The 5,897-nt window shown below is 22.4% G+C and overlaps 1 pseudogene; it reads right to left on the bottom strand.

The window, feature by feature from the left end:
- Positions 1 to 726: 726 nt before the first annotated feature.
- LOC111030226 lies at positions 727 to 4,672 on the bottom strand (annotated as a pseudogene).
- Between the last annotated feature and the right edge of the window lie 1,225 nt (positions 4,673 to 5,897).

The following is a 5,897-nucleotide window of genomic DNA, read 5'->3' as shown; positions in this document are numbered from 1 at the left end:
CCCAGATAACAAATGTATATTCTAAGAATATTAATATAACATTTTGATAGCAATATCAACATTTTGAATTAAGTTCAACAATATTATTTGAACATTGTTAAAATGTTCTCACTTCATTAATGGTCCGCTTTTTTTATGTTTTGAAAATGTTATGAATATAACATGTTTGAAATATTATAATTAAAATGTTTTAAGAAAACAGTAAATATAAATGTTTTTGAAATGTTATATTTATTTATTTTTGAGAATATTGTGAAATAAACATTTTATAAATAGTTCGCCTAAAATGTGTTTTTAAGTTATATTTTACCTAATTATAAATAGATATTGATATAATTATAAATATTATTTAATTAAACTATAATTTGGTCGTAATGGTATATTGGTATCACATATTATTTATGTAAATAATATATATATTGTATAGGTATGAATCTATTATAATTTATAATATACCTATACCTATCTAAACATTCTAAACTAAAGATACTTCAATAATTGTATAATCCAGAATAGGTAAGCTGAATAAATAACACATTTGAATTTTGAATAGGTACTGTGCAATTTATTAACATGCATACAAAATTATATATAATATTAACATTAAATAAACTGTACAAATATTTAAATAATATGATTATTAGGATATAGGTAATAATAATTATATGTTATAACTTAATTACTGATTTTTTTTTTAATATAATAATAATGCAAATGTAGGTGGGTTATGGGTAGATAGGTATATTCAATCATACTTTATGATATTATCATGTCTTTATGTTGGTATAGTATAATATAATATATGTATTAGGAAGACTGGAGGCGAAACTTAGCATGCGATAACCAAGTAGCCAATGGCACATCAATTTCTTTATCCAATTTATTTTGGAACTTAGGATTAAGTCGTATGGTGTCTGAAACATAGTATTATAATTATTTATTAGTATTAAGAAATATACCTAGCCATAAAGTAGTCAAAAAGAAGACTATTGGTATAGTTTATTATAGATAAAATGAATTTAATATAGAGGAGTGGAGGACATTCTATAGCATGTATAATATAATGGTAATATTATATGGTACCTAGAAAATTCTTAGGTTAACTGAATAATCATTTTTTTGATTAGAAATGTTGACATAATATTGTATTATATTTTGTACAATATACATTATACATGGACGATGGACAAAATGTATAAATAGGTGTACTTTTTTACAGTTAAAATTATTAATAGAACAGGCTTTAAGCAGTTTAAGCTATAGTATATTATAATCATAATTCATAATATCATCTTCAAACTATTAATATATACTCGTATCGGTGGCCGGGGCGCGGATATTCTGTAGAAGGGGAAATTGGAAGACTACACCTGTCATCTATGCTTTTAGTGATAAGTCTCAGTCGTGATAATACCACAGAATTCTATTTATATTACACTAATATAATAATATTCTATGATAATATAATATAAGTCTATACTCTATATTGTGATAATATTATAATTTATAATATTGTAAATTGTTAGTTGTTGCCGCTAGGTCACAATAATAATGTTTAATTCAATACTTAAGTTAATTAATAATTTGTTTTTCGAATATCGTCATACAGTTTTCTGTAGTAATGTAATTATCAGTTAATCATAATGCAGTTACCACTTTTAAATAAGTTAAATGTTATAAAGTTTTAAATTATTATGATTACTATACTGATGAGTATATTTCATTTTTGTGAGAATTAAACATTAATTGAATAAATTAATTGATTATACATTTACCAATCAATAAACGGTAAGTAGATAGTTGTGAAAAGTTCTTTTTTTTCTTGAATCCTAATAGTGAATAATGGCAAAGCACTTCATCTACAAACATTTTGGACATCAAACGCCTTGTGCTATCACCAATATCTTTGATGCCAATCAGCACTGAGAGTTTTGATGTCTGTGAAACATATCAATGCATTTAAATATATTTATTATTACCACATGGTAAAAGCCTAGGTAATTATTTTATAATTTTAATATTATCTAAAATCACTATTCTCTAAAAATTAATATACATTAGGTACCCACATATTTTATTTATGAAATTAAATGAAATGATTTAATTAATCCCTGCAATAGTCCTATAAGAACATTAAGAACTAAGTAAACTTCAATAATTTATTCTATAGAATATAATAGAATCATAGAATTACACTTTAAGTACCTTTTAAGTTTTTTTTTTAATATATTATTTGGTAGGTAAATTCTAGTAGAATTATTATTAGCCACTATATTTATATCATTATTCAACTATATTATAACTATGTATTAATAATGAACACTATTTTTTTTGTTCTAGTAACTAAAGTAACTAGTCGTAAAACTAATATGATCTAAATTTTTATTGTAGAGCTTTTTTAAATTTAAATTGAACCTAAGGAGTTATTATAGTATTATATTATATTAACTTTTATTAAATAGTATATATAGGTAGGTATTAAAAATATATGTAAAATTACCGCAGTATTTCGAAATATTTTATCGCTTTTAATTCTTTCTTCAAATATTTCTAGTTCCTCTTCAGTTTTTATTGGGAATAAATCATCAATTGTTATGGAAGAATTTAGGTTTGAAATTTGGGAAGCAATGGTTTGTCCAGTATTTTTTAAAAAAGTATCAAATGCATTAATGGTAGTTTGTTGAATGTTTAATGTTGAGCTCAAATTAGATAATTCATACTTTATTTTACTTAATAAAGTCAGGACAAGGTTTTGAAAATCTAAAATAAAACATGAATTAACATATTTTTATAAATAATGATTAAAAAACAAGCAATAAAAAAAAAATAATATATTTTAGAGTATTTAGGTTTACAAAAATAATCATGATAAATTGTTATTTTTCAGTAATACCAGTAATTTAACATGGATATTACTAAAATGCATACTAAAAACTAAAAATATTATATTGAAATAAGAACACTTTTTCAAGTCTGTACTTATTAGATCTATTCAAATCCTTTAACTACAATTTTTTCATGCATATTTTGATTTCTATTTTATTAATATTAATAGATATTTAATGTATGATTATTGGTATATTTAATGACTACATAATACTTCTAAAATTAGTTACAAAATATATATTAAATATTTATCCAACAGTTACATACCGCCATTTTTTATTTCATTGTTTTCTGTAGAAGAATTATTATTAACATTGTTTTTAATTTGTTGAGCATGTATACCTAAAAATTAATTTAAAGTTCAATATTTTTTGCTAATAAGATACCTAGATATAATTAAAATTATCTATAGAATGGTTTCAAAATAAATAGATACTTTAACCTGATTATCACATGAAATATCTATCTTTTTTGAAAAATAATAACAGATGTATGATGATTCATATTACTATATATATTATGTATTATATTATATACCTTCTGATAAATTTGATGGTTGTGATGGTTGTGAGAAAAATAATTTTTTTTTAACATTATTTGTCTTTAATGTCTTTAACACTGGGGTATCTGGAGTTGGTTTATTTGGCTGTGACATAAATATTGTTGACTTGTTTTGTTTTGGAAATGGAGAAGTCATCAAATGATTAATTATATTAGTAGAATCATGATCATCCTCAACCAAAAACTTTCCAACAGGAGAATTGAAAATATTTGGACTTGAGGGAACGTTGTTATAATTTCTGATTATTGGACTCCTCTTTGGACTTAGATAATCTAAATTAAGTATTGGAAATAATTTATAACAATAAATTACAAATAAAAAAAAATAAAAGTAAATATGTTAATATTAATATTTTTGTTTTTAATATGAAACTGCAGAATAACAGGGTTAGTTATATCAATAATAATATAAATAGTGACTTAAATAATTTAATTTATTTTACCATTTGAAACCCCGGGTAAATTATATTCAGGATCTTTATCAGAGTCATACATATCTATAGAATTTTCATCTTCTTCAATAAATTCATCAATTTTTCTTTTCTCTGTTAAATTGTTAATTAGATAATATTAAACATTTTTTTTAACCATAAATATAGCAAGCATTTACATAATATAAGAAAATATGTAGGTATAAATTATTTTAGAAGCAGATTTTTTTTTTTTTTGTAAATTATTTAGAAAGTTTAATACACCTAATATTAAATACATATATTATATAGGTAATCTTGAAATTCAGAGAAAATTAAATATAAATTAAACATCTTACTAGATTTTAAAGTTGGAGGACTTTCTATCTGTTTGTTTCCAAATGTTTTTTTTGTGACTTTTTTACATATATATTCATCGTTTGCAGATAAATCTGAAAGAATTAGAGCCTTATTGGCTTTAGAACGAGCTTCTTCTAAGCTTCCTAAAAATAATATTTATTGTTACATTATATAAATTAATATTATAAAATAATATTCAAACATCTTAATTTATGTATATTATTAACTATCATCTACCTATTATTAATTATTTAAATCTTACCATATTTACGTCCTAATATCCTTGTTGGTAACCAATTATATTCCAACTTATTTGGATATGTTCTTTTTTCAATTAATCTTTTTGCACTATTTTTTGAAATAGGCCATGCTCATGTTTTAGTTTTTCTATTATACCATGTTTCAGGCACAGATTCAACAGAATCTTCATTCAAGAAATGAATAACAATCCACATTTTTAAGTTTTTAACTGTGTAATACCTATTAAAGTTAAATTTAAACAATATAATATATTACAAATAGGTATATTCAAATGTAACCAAATAAATGGTATAAATAGTTATATAAAAATTATTTTTTACAAAATAAAAAAAAACAGCTTATAATAGTAAATTAGTATAACTTAAATCATATAAAGCTAAACATATTAGCTTTTAAGGCCTTAATATTATATGAATATGGCAACAGGTAACCATGTGAAATATTAAAAACTCATTATTATAACTAAGTTATCTGTTTTGTATTATATCATTAATTATTTTATTATATTGTAATTTATAATCAATGGTTATAGTGAAAAATGAAATTTATAAGTAATGCAATTTGTTTAAATTATTAATTATTAATTTAAAAACTACCTATGAAAAAAAAAATTTTATAATTTATTAGAATAATATAAAGGTTAAGTGTGAACTATTGGCATAACAATTGCATTTTCATTGTGAACTAAAAATAACATTTTTTTATGGATTTCACAATCTTCAAAGCATTTTAAATTTTCACTTAAATTTTGCACAGTAAAAATATTAAATATTTTTGAATCTACTGGCTTTTCAAAAAGTGATGTTTTTCTTTCAAATGATTTTCCAATAATCATGATTTTATTATTTGAAGTCTTAACAATATTTAAACATTTGATAATTTCTCCAGATTTAGTTAAAATATAACTTTCGCGATCAACTTTGGTATTTAATTTTAATGTATTTTTTATTAATTTATAATACTGCAATCCATTAATATTTTTTACTAAAGGACCATTTTTACGACCTTTTAATAATAATGGTTCTTGATTTGTCGAATGATCTGATAAACTTGAAGTGATGCTCTTATTATTATATATTTCATTATATCTGTTAATTAATTGTTCCAGTGGCTTATCATGTTTTCTAATTTTGGATTTGAGTGTTTTCATGTAATTCTCGAATGGAAATGCGCTACAATTATCGAGTGGTCCATGACTCCTATAGTCATCAACTATATGTAAAAGACCATGAATGTTGTGAGAAATATGCTGACGACCATACATTTCTTCAAATGTTCTCACAAAATAGTCTAACAATGATTCATCATAATCTTTATAGCACTCATAGTCTGGACTCAGTAGTATCAGCATTGAAACATATAAACTCATAAAATTAGTATATATATTCTTATTTAAAATATTTTTTAGTACAACAACGC

Source organism: Myzus persicae, unplaced genomic scaffold (assembly GCF_001856785.1).
Source record: "Myzus persicae strain clone G006 unplaced genomic scaffold, MPER_G0061.0, whole genome shotgun sequence".
NCBI lineage: Eukaryota > Metazoa > Arthropoda > Insecta > Hemiptera > Aphididae > Myzus > Myzus persicae.
This window is presented reverse-complemented; position numbering and strand designations above follow the sequence as displayed.